Genomic DNA, 17,968 nt, shown 5'->3' on the forward strand with positions numbered 1-17,968 from the left:
GTTTTTATGGTAAAAACAAAAAAAAAGGCAGCTCAGTGGCCAGAATTTTACTGTAAAATTTACATTTGTTTTTGTTTTTTACTGTTAATTGAAAAAAACTGCATTTTTACAGTAATATTTTGGCAACTGAGCTGCCTTTTTAAAAATAAAAAAAGTATTCTTTTTATCTATGTTGGAAGGGAAGGAAATGTACTCCATAGAATTTTACTGTAAAATTTACTTTAGTTTTTTACTGTTGATTGAAAAAAACTGCATTTTTACAGTAATATTTTGGCAACTGAGCTGCCTTTTTTTTTTATGTATTCTTTTATCTATTTTGGAAGGGGAAAAAATGTACTCCATGTATTCGCAAATTATATTAACTTAAATATTGTCTAATTAGGCAAAAATATAGTATCAAACCATTTTTTAAATAAGAATAAATACTAATAATAATGATTTCAAAGCAAGTTATCCATCAAATTGTGGACTTTGATTATGACCACTTTATGATCCTGTAACTTCTTGGTATCGGATCGACCCCCAAATACGCTAAAGTCACTGCCTTTAAGCAAGGGGTGTCCAAAGTGCGGCCCGGGGACCATTTGTGGCCCGCAGCTAATTGTTTACCTGCCTGCCACACGTTCTGCAAAAATTTCAAAATTGATAGTATTGCAAAAATTAAAAAAAACATTTCAAAAAAGTGGTTTGAGGTGAAATCTAATGAGAAAAAGTGGCAATGTTGACACAAAGTTGCCATGCAGGCAGTTTTTTTTCCTTTTATCTTTTTCTTTTTTTTTCCATTGCTGAAAAAAAAAGGACAAAAAAATCTATGTTACAATGAATTATTACTTAAAAATTATCACTTTAAAATGATGTATGTGGAAAAAATATTGCATATGTTGTGTGGTTGAATTGAATGAATGAATGGTTTATTTTGAGCCATGCAAACAAAACAAGAGAATGACATAAAATACAAAATAAATATATAAATACATTATTTTTACACCTGCATTGTAAACATTACATGTGACTAATCTTTTGTAGATGTCAAGATTGGCGCAAAAGGGAGTGGGCAGAAGTAAACTTATTTGGTCCCACCCCTATACATATACAATATATATTTACAATATATAATACAATAATATATATGATATAATTCAGTTCAGTGGTTGCTGCGTAGATGCTCTATATTATCTATATATATCCATCCATCCATTTTCTACCGCTTATTCCCTTTCGGGGTTGCGGGGGGTGCTGGCAATACATTTAAATTCATTTAAATTCATTTAAATATGTGTTGCCATATAAAAACATCAATGTTTTGACAAAAGAGCACAAAACAAACAAAATAATAGTTCAAACTTAAAATCGACAGATATATCGGAAGTTGATCTTGAAATTTAAGTGTTAAAAGTAAAAAAAAAAACTAATAAAAATGAATCACAATGAGTGGGGAAGCTTTCTGATCTCAAATATATTTAGTAAGATTTTATTTAACTTTTCACTGTGATTACTCAAAAATATTAAATAATTTTAAAAAAATGGTGTCCTGCATTATTGAACTTTTAGGGCTCTAATTACTAAATACTGCATATTTCAGTTTACTATAAAAAACAAAAGTTTTCTTTGACAGAAAACCTTTTTTTTTTAAACTTTATATCAACCTCAACTTGATATAGAGATTTACTGTAAGCGTTAAATTAAAAAAAAAATACTAATTTGACCTATTTTTAGCATTTTAATGACTGAGACCCTTTATGGTCCCCGGGAGTTAAAAAAATACGTTTAAAAAAAAAAATCCATATACACTACCGTTCAAAAGTTTGGGGTCACCCAAACAATTTTGTGTTTTCCATGAAAAGTCACACTTATTCACCAGCATACGTTGTGAAATGAATAGAAAATAGAGTCAAGACATTGACAAGGTTAGAAATAATGATTTGTATTTGAAATAAGATTTTTTTTACATCAAACTTTGCTTTCGTCAAAGAATCCTCCATTTGCAGCAATTCCAGCATTGCAGACCTTTGGCATTCTAGCTGTTAATTTGTTGAGGTAATCTGGAGAAATTGCACCCCACGCTTCTAGAAGCAGCTCCCACAAGTTGGATTGGTTGGATGGCCACTTCTTGCCTACCATACGGTCAAGCTGCTCCCACAACAGCTCAATGGGGTTCAGATCTGGTGACTGCGCTGGCCACTCCATTACCGATAGAATACCAGCTGCCTGCTTCTTCTCTAAATAGTTCTTGCACAATTTGGAGGTGTGTTTGGGGTCATTGTCCTGTTGTGGGATGAAATTGGCTCCAAACAAGCGCTGTCCACTGGGTATGGCATGGCGTTGCAAAATGGAGTGATAGCCTTCCTTATTCAGAATCCCTTTTACCCTGTACAAATCTCCCACCTTACCAGCACCAAAGCAACCCCAGACCCTCACATTACCTCCACCATGTTTAACAGATGGCGTCAGGCATTCTTTCAGCATCTTTTCAGTTGTTCTGCATCTCACAAACGTTCTTCTTTGTGATCCAAACACCTCAAACCTGGATTCATCCGTCCACAACACTTTTTTCCAGTCTGCCTCTGTCCAATGTCTGTGTTCTCTTGCCCATCTTAATCTTTTTCTTTAATTGGCCAGTCTCAGATATGGCTTTTTCTTTGCCACTCTGCCCTGAAGCCCAGAATCCCGCAGCCGCCTCTTCACTGTAGATGTCGACACTGGTGTTTTGCGGGTACTATTTAATGAAGATGCCAGTTGGAGACCTGTGAGGCGTCTGTTTCTCAAACTAGAGACTGTAATGTACTTATCTTCTGGCTCAGTTGTGCAACGCGGCCTCCCACTTCTTTTTCTACTCTGGTTAGAGCCTGTTTGTGCTGTCCTCTGAAGGGAGTAGTACACACCGTTGTAGGAAATCTTCAATTTCTTAGCAATTTCTCACATAGAATAGCCTAAATTTCTAAGAACAAGAATAGACTGTCGAGTTTCAGATGAAAGTTCTCTTTTTCTGGCCATTTTGAGCGTTTAATTGACCACACAAATGTGATGCTCCAGAAACACAATCGGCTCAAAGGAAGGTCCGTTTTGTAGCTTCTGTAACGAGCTAAACTGTTTTCAGATGTGTGAACGTGAAGGGTTTTCTAATCATCAATTAGCCTTCTGAGTCAATGAGCAAACACATGGTACCATTAGAACACTGGAGTGATAGTTGCTGGAAATGGGCCTCCATACACCTATGTAGATATTACACCAAAAACCAGACATTTGCAGCTAGAATAGTCATTTACCACATTAGCAATGTGTATAGAGTGTATTTCTTTAAAGTTAAGACTAGTTTAAAGTTATCTTCGTTGAAAAGTGCAGTGCTTTTCCTTAAAAAAATAAGGACATTTCAATGTGACCCCTAACTTTTGAACGGTAGTGTATTTTTGAAAATGAAAAATATCAAAATGGCCCTCGCGTGCTTAAATTTCTTTGTTGTGCGGCCCTCTGTTAAAAAAAAGTTTGAACACCCCTGCTTTAAGGCAAGCCCCCAAAATTGTTGTCCGGGTGGAAATCGGGAGAATGTTTGCCCCGGGAGATTTTCGGCCGGGTCACTGAAATTCTGGGAGGGTCTGCAAGTATGCTAATCAGACCTTTGCTAACTTTCAGAAGTTCAAAGACGGGTAATCTTGCTCAAAAAGGTAGAAATGATATGTGTCCATCCTGGGATTGTTTCTTTCCAAATAAGGTTAAAATGGCAGAGAATGGAATGAATACCAAAAAAAAAAAGACCTGAACTTTACACAACATGTTTTCTTAGGAATGTCTTAGTCAAGGTGACTGCACACACACACACACTACTGTACTCTACTGTACTCAGCAGTGTTGTATGAGAAAGCCCTCTGGTAATCTGAGCAAACAGCCGAGAGTGGATTGAAAGACGCTGTCTTAGTCTCACATCATTTGTACTGTAAATCTTTGTATTTATGAAAACAACTGCAGGATAAAATGACAACGCTGGAGAATACACACATTCTTAACTGTGACATACTTACTGTATGAGGACCAAACTTGACGTACTTAACATCAGAGGTGGATAGAGGAGCCAGAGATTGTACTCAAGTAAGAGTACTGTTACTTTACAGATGTATTACTCAAGTATAAGTAAGGAGTAGTCACCCAAATATTTACTTGAGTAAAAGTAAAAAGTATGTTGTGAAAAAACTACTCAAGTACTGAGTAACTGATGAGTAACCCGTTCGTTTAATGATGACGGCAACAAGTAATGCACAAAAACATAAAAATAGCAATGAACAAATTCAGAGCCAGGAATATCTCTTAAGCAACTAAAACAATAATATATATTAAATAATATACATTTGGTTTTATACTGTATTGAAACAGAAATTTGAAAATTAATTTTACTTTTGCAACCTCATTATACTATTGGCTAAGTTTTATATTCATAAATGTAAGTTTCTCAATACCCGACCTGTTTTATGTGCCTTTAAAAAAAGATTTAGAACTCTACATTCAAACACTCTACGTCTAACAAGCAAAAAGCTGTGAAAACGCTGATGCTGTGTTCCAAATTTAAGTTATTTACTGAGATTGAGTGAGCCTATGGCTTTGCACTTTATTTTATATATATGTATTTTTTTCCGCATTCTATTTTAGTTACTTTGAATTTGCAACCCCCTGGCGCTGTTTTGTACAGTTTTTATACTGTTTTGTACTGTTTTTGTACTTACTTTGATTATCATTTTCAACTGTTTGTAAATGTTGAAATTTCTAAATAAAGGTTTATTTAAAAAAAGTGCAGTTAATCATGTGACCGCCTGGCTCTGTTTGATTGGTGAAACAGAGTCAAACGTCACCAGTGACTGCATTTGATTGGTGAAACGGAGTCAAACGTCACCAGTGACTGCATTTGATTGGTGAAACGGAGTCAAACGGCACCGGTGACTGCATTTGATTGGTGAAACGGAGTCAAACGTCACCATTGACTGCATTTAATTGGTGAAACGGAGTCAAACGTCACCAGTGACTGCATTTGATTGGTGAAACGGAGTCAAACGTCACCATTGACTGCATTTGATTGGTGAAACGGAGTCAAACGTCACCAGTGACTGCATTTGATTGGTGAAATGGAGTCAAACGTCAACATTGACTGCATTTAATTGGTGAAACGGAGTCAAACGTCACCAGTGACTGCATTTGATTGGTGAAACGCAGTCATGTGATAGATCCTACTTTGAAAGTCTGTCTGACAAAACAAAACAAACAAAGCGTGCACTAACAGATCAATAAAAATCAGTAGCGAGTAGCAAGCTGAATGTAGATAAATGAAGCGGAATAAAAGTAGCGTTTCTTCTCTATAAATATACTCAAGTAAAAGTAAAAGTATGCTGCATTAAAACTACTCTTAGAAGTACAATTTATCCCAAAAGTTACTCAAGTAGATGTAACGGAGTAAATGTAGCGCGTTACTACCCACCTCTGCTTAACATACACTTTGACCAGTGTGAACGCCCACTAAATAAAGGGACTAAAATGCCACATTTACCAAAAAAAACAACCAAGATAGTTTCCAATGATTTTTAGAACTCGTAAATCACAATAAATGATTCTCGGGCGTGGCACGGCTGCTGCCCACTGCTCCCCTCACCTCCCAGGGGGGTGATCAAGGGTGATGAGTCAAATGCAGAGAATAATTTTGCCACATCTAGTTTGTGTGTGACAATTATTGGTACTTTAACTTTTTAACTTTAACTTCTTCTTTTTTGTTGATACAGCATAATTGGAGCACATACTTGTTTGTCAACAAAAAACATTCATTAAGTTTGGTACTTTTAGGGATTTATTATGGGTCTACTGGAAATGTGAGCAAATGTGCTGGGTCAAAAGTATACGTACAGCAATGTTTATATTTGCTTACATGTCCCTTGGCAAGTTTCACTGCAATAAGGCACTTGTGGTAGCCATCCACAAGCTTCTGGTTGAATTTTGAACTATAACTCTTAAAGGGGAACATTATCACAATTTCAAAAGGGTTAAAAACAATAAAAATCAGTTCCCAGTGGCTTGTTGTATTTTTTGAATTTTTTTTCTAAATTTTACCGGTCTCGGAATATCCCTAAATAAAGCTTTAAAGTGCCTTATTTTCGGCTCTCTGCGAAGACACTGGCCATTTCCCTGTGATGTCACACAGTGCTGCCAATGTAAACAAACAATGGGAATACCACAGCAAGATATAGCGACATTAGCTCGGATTCAAACTCGGATTTCAGCGACTTAAGCGATTCAACAGATTACGCATGTATTGAAACAGATGGTTGGAGTATGAAAATATTGAAGAAGAAACTGAAGCTATTGACGCTATTCGTAGCCATAGCATGGCCGAAAAAGCTGCGTTAGCATCGCCGGTAAAATGTGCGGACCAAACGATCAGGACTTTCGCATCTTTTGACACTGGAGCAACTTAAATCCGTCGATTGGTAAGTGTTTGTTTCGCATTAAATGTGGGTGGAAGGAAACGTAATTTAGTTGCAAATGCATCTACAGGTTATCCATACATCTCTGTGCCATGTCTGCTTTAGCACCGCCGGTAAATAGCATGTAAGCATCGATTAGCATAGCATGTTAGCATCGATTAGCTGGCAGTCAACATCAACAAAACTCACCTTTGTGATTTCGTTGACTATCGTTGCAAATGCATCTACAGGTTATCCATACAGCTCTGTCCCATGTCTGTCTTAGCATCGCCGGTCAAATGTGGGTCTGGCGGCAGACACTTTGGCATCTTGGGGCCAGTGGTGCAACTTGAATCCCTCCCTGTTAGTGTTGTTACACCCTCCGACAACACACCCACGAGGCATGATGTCTCCAAGGTTCCAAAAAATAGTCAAAAAAACGGAAAATAACAGAGCTGAGACCCGGTGTTTGTAATGTGTTGAAAATGAAAATGGTGGGTGTGTTACCTTGGTGACGTCACATTCTGATGTCATCGCTTCCAGCGCGATTAACAGAAAGGCGTTTAATTCGCCAAAATTCACCCATTTAGAGTTCGGAAATCGGTTAAAAAAATAGATGGTCTTTTTTCTGCACCATCAAGGTATATATTGACGCTTACATAGGTCTGCTGATAATGTTCCCCTTTAACAAAATTGGTGCAGTTCAGCTAAATGTGTTGTTTTTTTTCACATGGACTTGTTTCTTCAGCATTGTCCACACGTTTAAGTTAGGACTTTGGGAAGGCCATTCTAAAATCTTCATTCTAGCCTGATTTAGCCATTCCTTTACCACTTTTGGCGTGTGTTTGGGGTCATTGTCCTGTTGGAACACCCAACTGCGCCCAAGACCCAACCTCCGGGCTGAGGATTTAACGTTGTCCTGAAGAATATAGAAGTAATTCTCCTTTTTCATTGTCCCATTTACTCTCTGTGAAGCACCAGTTCCATTGGCAGACAACAGGCCCAGAGCTTAATACTACCTGTGACGTTTCCTTGGCATGGTGATGCGGATGCGTTCTCTCCAGATGCAGTTCGGGTTTGGACACAGCGTAAGGTAGGAAATAATGATTTATTTAAACTAAGGAACCGACTATAAACAGAAAACTTGTATTAGGCACAAAAAAGCAAAGCAAAGAGCTAGCATGGGAGCTAGGAAAACACAGAAGCATAGCGCGGAAGCTAGCAAGAACAAAACAGGTTTACCAGAGTCGGTCGGGAATGAGCGTCGTCACTTGTTGCATGGAACAAAACTGGGAAGCAAGAACGAGTGAACAAAGAAGGCAGGCTTAAATCAGGTCAGTAATTACAAAAACAGGTGTGCGTCCGGAAACAAGTGGCAGGTGAAACAAATATGTAACTATGGTGACACGATCAAACAAGGAAGCGCAACCAGGAACTAAGGCAAACATTAGCAGAACAAAGTACAAAAAGACTCAAAACCAAAAACATGATATGATCTGGGCCGCGGGTCACCACCATGCTTGGCAGTAGGTATTGTGTTCCTGGGATTAAAGGCCTCACCTTTCCTCCTGTTTCATCTGACATCACATGGACCGAGATAAGTTCTGTGGCATTAATGTGGAATTTATTTCTGAAATTGTATATTGTAGTTTGTGGGCAGCACGGTGGAAGAGGGGTTAGTGCGTCTGCCTCACAATACGAAGGTCCTGAGTTGTCCTAGGTTCAATCCCGGGCTCGGGATCTTTCTGTGTGGAGTTTGCATGTTCTCCCCGTGACTGCGTGGGTTCCCTCCGGGTACTCCGGCTTCTTCCCACCTCCAAGGACATGCACCTGGGGATAGGCCCCTCCCACCTCCAAAGACATGCACCTGGGGAGAGGCCCCTCCCACCTCCAAAGACATGCACCTGGGGATAGGCACCTCCCACCTCCAAAGACATGCACCTGGGGATAGGCCCCTCCCACCTCCAAAGACATCCACCTGGGGATAGGCCCCTCCCACCTCCAAAGACATGCACCTGGGGATAGGCCCCTCCCACCTCTAAAGACATGCACCTGGGGATAGGCCCCTCCCACCTCCAAAAACATGCACCTGGGGATAGGCCACTCCCACCTCCAAAGACATGCACCTGGGGATAGGCCCCTCCCACCTCCAAAGACATGCACCTGGGGATAGGCCCCTCCCACCTCTAAAGACATGCACCTGGGGATAGGCCCCTCCCACCTCCATAGACATGCACCTGGGGATAGGTTGATTGGCAACACTAAATGGTCCCTAGTGTGTGAATGTGAGTGTGAATGTTGTCTGTCTATCCGGCGACTTGTCCAGGGTGTACCCCGCCTTCTGCCCGAATGCAGCTGAGATAGGCTCCAGCGACCCCGAACGGGACAAGCGGTAGAAAAATGGATGGATGGATGGACATATTGTAGTTTGTTTTGATTGTGTCTCAAACTTGGAATCTCTTTCTGGAAAAAACACTTGAGGAAGGCTCATCAAACACTTATTTGGATCATCCCACAGGTGTGCAGGCTAATTGGGAACAGGTGGGTGCCATGATTGGCTATAAAAGCAGCTTCCATGAAATGCTCTGTCATTCACAAACAAGGATGGGGTGAGGGTCACCACTTTGTGAACAAATGCCTGAGAAAATTGTCAAACAGTTTTAGAACAACATTTCTCAACGAGTTATTGCAAGGAATTTAGGGATTTCAACATCTACGCTCCATAATATCAACAAAAGGTTCAGAGAATCTGGAGAAATCACTGCACGTAAAATTGAATGTCCATGACCTTCGATCCCTCAGGCGGTACTGCATAAAAAAAGTGACATCAGTGTGTAAAGGATATCACCACATGGGCTCAGGAACATTTCAGAAAACCACTGTCAGTAACTACAGTTTGTCGCTACATCTGTAAGTGCAAGTTAAAACTCTACTGTGCAAAGCCAAAGCTATTTATCAACAACACCCAGAAACGCCGCCGGCTGCCCGTGCTAAACTAAGATGAATTGCTGCAAAGTGGAAAACTGTTTTGGTGGAAATTGTGGACGTGGTGTCCTCCGGAAAATAACCATCTGGATTGTTATAGGCGCAAAGTTGAAAAGCCAGCATGTGTGATGGTATGGGGGTGTATTAGTGCCCAAGGCATGGGTAACTTACACATCTGTGAAGGCACCATTAATGCTGAAAGGTACATACAGGTTTCGGAGCAACACATGTTGCCATCCATGCAATGTTATCATGGGCGCCCCTGCTTATTTCAGAAATACATTGCCAAGCCACGTGATACAACAGCGTGGCTTCGTAGTAAAAGAGTGCGGGTGCCGGACTGGCCTGCCTGTAGTCCAGACCTGAAATTGTGTGGCGCAATATACAAATTAAAACTCTACTATGCATAGCCAAAGCCGTGTATCAACAACACCCGGAAACGTGCCAACTTGACTGGTTTTGGGTTTTGTAGAAAGCATGTAACATGTTTATGAGGAGATTATTTACTGTTACACACACACACACACACACACACACACTGTGCAGAGAGAAAATGATAAAGTGCTTAGTCAGGGTAGCAGCTGCATCAGCAGAGTACGACAGAATAGAAAGCAGTGTCTTGTGTGTGTGTGTGTGTGTGTGTGTGTGTGTGTGTGTGTGTGTGTGTGTGTGTGTGTGTGTGTGTGTGTGTGTGTGTGTGTGTGTGTGTGTGGTTGAGGAAAAGAGCACGTGTGAGGAGTTAAGGGCGATGGGGTCCCGGAGCAGACAAAGAGTTGCATCACAGCATCCATTAGAGGAACCCTGCAGATCAATACTGATCCTCACTGGCCTAAAAGGCTGGTGCCGGCCTCGCCTCAATGGCGCAGCATTAGTGCACGTACGTGTGCACGTGGGCGTGAAGCGCCACCGGGACACCAGAGGAGAAGTGATAAAGAGGTTCAAACGATTTGCAGGTGCAAAAGCAGAGCCCCCAAAATGCTTGCGACCACAGGGGAGCGAGCGAGGTCTTCCAGCCGTGTCAGCGACTTTTAGTAAACATGGATGGAAAGAGAGGATATTGCTTCATAATGAGCGTTCCACTGGAGTGTGCACGCTGCGTCTGGTGTTGGTTTATTGGCCTACGTGTGTGTGTGTGTGTGTGTGTGTGTGTGTGTGTGTGTGTGTGTGTGTGTGTGTGTGTGTGTGTGTGTGTGTGTGTGTGTGTGTGTGTGTGTGTGTGTGTGTGTGGTCTTGTATTTCTACCCTTCTTGAGACACCAACAAGGAAAAGTACCGACTATATGATAAACCGGTGAACAAGTTAGGACCGAAATCATTGCATCTAATTGAGAGCCAAATACGAGAGTCCGTGAACATTGCTCCAAAGTCAGGATTTCTTTGTTGATTTAATGTGCATACGAAAGTAAACACTGACGGGTGCGAAGGCAGCAATGTATGATAAAACAAGACGGCAGGTAAAGAAGGACTTTCCTATTCATCCCCGGAAAAAAACCCGCCAGCTGATTTTACGACTTCCGGCGCTGACGTAAGACAACAAAGAGACAAATATCGTCGACATTTAAAAAAACAAGACAAATATCGTCAACATTTAAAAGTTTTCTTATAAAATTGTCACTTTTTTCGAGTAAAATTGTCTCTTTTCATAAAATTGCCCAAATTTCAAGCTTTTTCTTGCAAGATTGCGACTGTTATTGAGAAACATTCCAAGTTGTGTCATAATAATATTGCACAAATGTTCTGTTTTTCTTGTAAAATTTCGACTTGCGTTGAGTGAAATTACGACTTATAATAATACTGCCAAAATTCGAAGATTTTCTTGTGAAATTTGGACATTTTTCTTGTAAAATTACAACTCCGTTTTTTTAATTATCTGCATAATATGTATATATTATTAATGTTGTTAATACAAATCTTTATATTTAGAAAGGCTGGTCTTAAAGAGGTAGGCCTTTTTTGGAGGTCTCAAAAAGGTAAGAAATACAAGGGTGTGTGTGTGTGTGTGTGTGTGTTTGTGTGTGTGTGTGTGGTCTTGTATTTCTACCCTTCTTGAGACACCAACAAGGAAAAGTACCGACTATATGATAAACCGGTGAACAAGTTAGGACCGAAATCATTGCATCTGAAAACCATTGCATCTAATAGAGAGCCAAATACCAGAGTCCGTGAACATTGCTCCAAAGTCAGGATTTCTTTGTTGATTTAATGTGCATATAAAAGTAAACACTGACGGGTGCGAAGGCAGCAATGTATGATAAAACAAGACGGCAGGTAAAGAAGGACTTTCCTATTCATCCCCGGAAAAAAACCCGCCAGCTGATTTTACGACTTCCGGCGCTGACGTAAGACAACAAAGAGACAAATATCGTCGACATTTAAAAAAACAAGACAAATATCGTCAACATTTAAAAGTTTTCTTATAAAATTGTCACTTTTTTCGAGTAAAATTGTCTCTTTTCATAAAATTGCCCAAATTTCAAGCTTTTTCTTGCAAGATTGCGACTGTTATTGAGAAACATTCCAAGTTGTGTCATAATAATATTGCACAAATGTTCTGTTTTTCTTGTAAAATTTCGACTTGCGTTGAGTGAAATTACGACTTATAATAATACTGCCAAAATTCAAAGATTTTCTTGTGAAATTTGGACATTTTTCTTGTAAAATTACAACTCCGTTTTTTTAATTATCTGCATAATATGTATATATTATTAATGTTGTTAATACAAATCTTTATATTTAGAAAGGCTGGTCTTAAAGAGGTAGGCCTTTTTTGGAGGTCTCAAAAAGGTAAGAAATACAAGGGTGTGTGTGTGTGTGTGTGTGTGTTTGTGTGTGTGTGTGTGGTCTTGTATTTCTACCCTTCTTGAGACACCAACAAGGAAAAGTACCGACTATATGATAAACCGGTGAACAAGTTAGGACCGAAATCATTGCATCTGAAAACCATTGCATCTAATAGAGAGCCAAATACCAGAGTCCGTGAACATTGCTCCAAAGTCAGGATTTCTTTGTTGATTTAATGTGCATATAAAAGTAAACACTGACGGGTGCGAAGGCAGCAATGTATGATAAAACAAGACGGCAGGTAAAGAAGGACTTTCCTATTCATCCCCAGAAAAAAACCCGCCAGCTGATTTCACGACTTCCGGCGCTGACGTAAGACAACAAAGAGACAAATATCGTCGACATTTAAAAAAACAAGACAAATATCGTCAACATTTAAAAGTTTTCTTATAAAATTGTCACTTTTTTCGAGTAAAATTGTCTCTTTTCATAAAATTGCCCAAATTTCAAGCTTTTTCTTGCAAGATTGCGACTGTTATTGAGAAACATTCCAAGTTGTGTCATAATAATATTGCACAAATGTTCTGTTTTTCTTGTAAAATTTCGACTTGCGTTGAGTGAAATTACGACTTATAATAATACTGCCAAAATTCGAAGATTTTCTTGTGAAATTTGGACATTTTTCTTGTAAAATTACAACTCCAACGTTTTTTTAATTATCTGCATAATATGTATATATTATTAATGTTGTTAATACAAATCTTTATATTTAGAAAGGCTGGTCTTAAAGAGGTAGGCCTTTTTTGGAGGTCTCAAAAAGGTAAGAAATACAAGGGTGTGTGTGTGTGTGCGTGTATGTGTGTGTGTGGTCTTGTATTTCTACCCTTCTTGAGACACCAACAAGGAAAAGTACCGACTATATGATAAACCGGTGAACAAGTTAGGACCGAAATCATTGCATCTGAAAACCATTGCATCTAATAGAGAGCCAAATACCAGAGTCCGCGAACATTGCTCCAAAGTCAGGATTTCTTTGTTGATTTAATGTGCATACGAAAGTAAACACTGACGGGTGCGAAGGCAGCAATGTATGATAAAACAAGACGGCAGGTAAAGAAGGACTTTCCTATTCATCCCCGGAAAAAAAACCCACCAGCTGATTTTACGACTTCCGGCGCTGACGTAAGACAACCCGGGTCACATATGTGACCGTAGGATGAACAAATACACTACGGTACTAAGACTATAGTGGCCATTAACAGTTAGCTTCTAGAGCTGGGTTGTCCAAAGTGCGGCACAGGGGCCATCCGTGGCCCGTGACTCGTTTGTCATCGGCCTTAAGCACATTACAAAAAAAGTGAAAAATAAAGAGCTCATTTGCACCCCTGGTGGTGAAAACTGTCAAAATGAGGGTGGTCCCAAAAAGGAGGGATTTTTCAAATTGACTGTGTGTCGGTTTTAAAAGTGCTCCCCCTCTGGTCAACATATGAAATAAGTGTGTGTGCTAAAAAATTGTAATTGCTCCCCCTCTGGTCAACATGTGTAATAACAAGTGTGTGTAAGTCATTGTAAGGCGCCCCCTTTGGCCAAAAGGATTTTTTGAAAAAATAAATAAATATATATATATAGAGAGAGAGAGACATGTTGATTGATTGATTGATACTTTTATTAGTAGATTGCACAGTACAGTACATATTATGTACAATTGACCACTAAATGGTAACACCCCAATAAGTTTTTCAACTTTAAGTCGGGGTCCACGTTAATTAATTCATGGTAATCAATTCATACTGTAATAACTTGTAGTAAATAATGAACATTTTAAAAAAATTACCAAAAAAACTTTTTTTCCTAAAAAAGTATTTTCCTCACAATGTCGACTTTTTTCTTGTAAAATTATTAACAATTTGTCATATTCTTTATGTTTCTGTAATATTGCAATATTTTCTCGTTATATTTTTATTGTTTTATGTAAAATGATTCCTGTTTTTTTAAATTATTACTTTTTAATGCCAAATGGTGACATTTGTCATATAAAATTCTGACTTGTATCACATTGCCAATTTTTGTGTTGTTCTTGTAAAATAGTGAACATTTTTTGAGTAAAGTTATGACCTTGGACTTAAGTCAAATTCCCATTATTATTATAATATCCTCAACATTTATAAGTTTTCTTATAAAATTGTCACTTTTTTCGAGTAAAATGATGTCTCTTTTCATAAAATTGCCCAAATTTCAAGCTTTTTCTTGCAAGATTGCGACTGTTATTGAGAAACATTCCAAGTTGTGTCATAATAATATTGCACAAATGTTCTGTTTTTCTTGTAAAATGTCGACTTGCGTTGAGTGAAATTACGACTTATAATAATACTGCCAAAATTCGAAGATTTTCTTGTGAAATTTGGACATTTTTCTTGTAAAATTCCAACTCCAACGTTTTTTTAATTATCTGCATAATATGTATATATTATTAATGTTGTTAATACAAATCTTTATATTTAGAAAGGCTGGTCTTAAAGAGGTAGGCCTTTTTTGGAGGTCTCAAAAAGGTAAGAAATACAAGGGTGTGTGTGTGTGTGTGTGTGTGTGTGTGTGTGTGTGTGTGTGTGTGTGTGTGTGTGTGTGTGTGTGTGTGTGTGTGCTTGAATAACAAACAGTGATCAGCTGTGGTTGTCGCTCACCACCTGAATCTTATTAAGCACTTGGATGATGTTTCCTTCAATTGTGAAATCTTGAGTCCCATCCTTATTCTTGTCTAATGTTGTTGTTCTCTATTTTGTCTTGCATTTTTAAAAAAATGCATGTTTTATTTTATGTTGATAGATATAAACATGTAAGATACTTTCTTTTTACATATGAAAAACGCTGCTAAACACATTTGCACACTTTTCTCATTTAGCAGTTTTGTAATCGCACCGAACAATGCACATTTTGGGAAATCTGAGAATTTTTGGAATTTGTCAAAGGAAACCCCACGATTCCCAAATAGGCTGAACAGTTTGAAGTTAGAACAGTTTGAATCGGGTGAAAAATGTGGAAGGTAGAGGGGGCCAAAATCTGAAGAAGAAGAGGAAGTAGAGGAAAAATTAGAAGAAGAAGTAGAAGTAATACAAGAAGTAGAAGAATAAGAAGAAGAAGTACAATTAATAGAAGAATAAGAAGAAGTAGAGGAAGAAGTAAAAGAAGAAATATAAGAAGAATATGAAGTTGAAGAAAAAGTAAAAGAGGTAGAAGAAAAAGTAAAAGTAGAAGAAGAAGTAGAAGTTAGAAGAAAAAGTACAAGAAATAAAAGAAGAAATTGAAGAAGTAAAAGAAGAAATAGAATATGAAGTAGGATAATAAATAGTAGAGGAAGAAGTAGAAAGAGGTAGAAGTAGTAGAATAAGAAGTAGTAAGTAGTAGAAGAAGAAGAAGTAAAAAAAGAAATAGAGTAAAAAAAAAGAAAAGTAGAAGTGGAAGAAGAAATAGAATAGGTAGGACAAGAGGATGTAGAAGAAGAAGAAGTAGAAAAAGAGGTAGAAGAAGAAGTAGTAAAAGAACTACAAGAAAAAGAAGACGAAGTAAAAGAAGAAATAGAAGAAAAAGTAGAAGAACAAGAAGAAGTACAAGAAGAAATAGAAGAAAAAGTAAAAGAAGTAGAAGAAAAAGAAGAAGTAGAAGAAGAAGTAAAACAATAAATAGAACTAGAAAAAGTAGAAGTAGAAGAAAAAGTAGAAGTTAGAAGAAAAAGTAGAAGTTAGAAGAAAAAGTACAAGAAATAAAAGAAGAAATTGAAGAAGTAGAAGAAGAAATAGAATATGAAGTAGGATAATAAGTAGTAGAGGAAGAAGTAGAAAAAGAGGTAGAAGTGGTAGAATAAGAAGTAGTAAGTAGTAGAAGAAGAAGTAAAAGAAGAAATAGAGTAAAAGAAAGAAAAGTAGAAGTGGAAGAAGAAATAGAATAGGTAGGACAAGAGGATGTAGAAGAAGGAGAAGTAGAAAAAGAGGTAGAAAAAGAAGTGGTAAAAGAACTACAAGAAAAAGAAGACGGAGTAAAAGAAGAAATAGAAGAAAAAGTAGAAGAACAAGAAGAAATAGAAGTAGAGGAAGTTGAATGAATTTTTTGGAGCATCCACACAATAAGTGTCAGAAAAGAAGCAGGAGAAAAAAAAAAAAAATATATATATATATATATATATATATATATATATATTGAAGAAAATAAGTATTTGAACACCCTGCTATTTTGCAAGTTCTCCCACTTAGAAATGATGGAGGGGTGTGAAATGTTCCCAGTAGGTGCATGTCTACTTTATGAGAGATAACCTAAAATCCAGAAATCACAATCTATGATTTTTTAACAATGTATTCGTGTGATGCAGCTGAAAATAAGTATTTGAACACCAACATTAATATTTGGTAGAGTAGCCTTTGTTTGCAATCACAGAGGTCAAAGGTTTCCTGTAGTTCTTCAGCAGGGATTTGGGCCCACTCCTCCACACAGATCTTCTCTGGATCTGTCAGCTTTCTGGACTGTCACTGAGTAACACAGACTTTCAGCTCCCTCCAAAGATTTTCAATTGGATTTAGGTCTGGAGACTGGCTAGGCCACTACAGAACCTTGATATGGTTCTTATGAAGCCACTTCTAGGTTTTCCTGGCTGTGTGCTTTAGATCATTGTCATGTTGGAAGATCCAGCCAGGACTCATCTTCAATGATCTGACTGAGGGAAGGAGGTTTTTGGCCAGAATCTCACAAGTCATCCTCTCCTTAATAAAGTACAGTCGTCCTGTCCCATGAGCAGAAAAACAACCCCAAAGCATGATGCTACCACCCCCATGCTTCACAGTAGGGATGGTAGGCATCATTCTTCTTCCTCCAAACACACATAGTGGAATTCTGACCAAAAAGGTCAATTTTGGTCTCATCTGTCCACAAATCTTTCCCCCATGACTCCTCTGGATCATCCAAATGGTGATTGGCAGACTTAAGACGGGCCTTAACATGTTCTGGTTTAAGCAGGGGAACCTTCCAAGGTTCCTGGCAAGAAATCTGCGTTCAAAAGACTCCGGCTTATTAGTGATTCCTAGAGCCCAAAAAAAGTCTGCGGGCTATAGAGCGTTTTCCGTTCGGGCTCCAGTACTCTGGAATGCCCTCCCGGTAACAGTTCGAGATGCTACCTCAGTAGAAGCATTTAAGTCTCACCTTAAAACTCATCTGTATACTCTAGCCTTTAAATAGACCTCCTTTTTAGACCAGTTGATCTGCCGCTTCTTTTCTTTCTCCTATGTCCCCCCCTCCCTTGTGGAGGGGGTCCGGTCCGATGACCATGGATGAAGTACTGGCTGTCCAGAGTCGAGACCCAGGATGGACCGCTCGTCGGGACCCAGGATGGACCGCTCGCCTGTATCGGTTGGGGACATCTCTACGCTGCTGATCCGCTTGAGATGGTTTCCTGTGGACGGGACTCTCGCTGCTGTCTTGGATCCGCTTGAACTGAACTCTCGCGGCTGTGTTGGAGCCACTATGGATTGAACTTTCACAGTATCATGTCAGACCCGCTCCACATCCATTGCTTTCGGTCCCCTAGAGGGGGGGGTTGCCCACATCTGAGGTCCTCTCCAAGGTTTCTCATAGTCAGCATTGTCACTGGCGTCCCACTGGATGTGAATTCTCCCTGCCCACTGGGTGTGAGTTTTCCTTGCCCTTTTGTGGGTTCTTCCGAGGATGTTGTAGTCGTAATGATTTGTGCAGCCCTTTGAGACATTTGTGATTTGGGGCTATATAAAT

General features: G+C 38.9%; 1 long non-coding RNA gene across 1 annotated transcript in view; it reads left to right on the forward strand.

Annotated features, from left to right (window-relative positions):
• LOC133543010 (uncharacterized) overlaps positions 1–17,968 on the forward strand; it is an 87,230-nt gene that overhangs the window by 32,988 nt on the left and 36,274 nt on the right. Inside the window, exon 2 of the long non-coding RNA XR_009804278.1 lies at positions 7,410–7,527. This is a non-coding gene — a long non-coding RNA (uncharacterized LOC133543010). The remainder of the gene's footprint in view (positions 1–7,409; positions 7,528–17,968) is intronic.

Source organism: Nerophis ophidion, linkage group LG25 (genome assembly GCF_033978795.1).
Source record: "Nerophis ophidion isolate RoL-2023_Sa linkage group LG25, RoL_Noph_v1.0, whole genome shotgun sequence".
Taxonomy (NCBI): domain Eukaryota; kingdom Metazoa; phylum Chordata; class Actinopteri; order Syngnathiformes; family Syngnathidae; genus Nerophis; species Nerophis ophidion.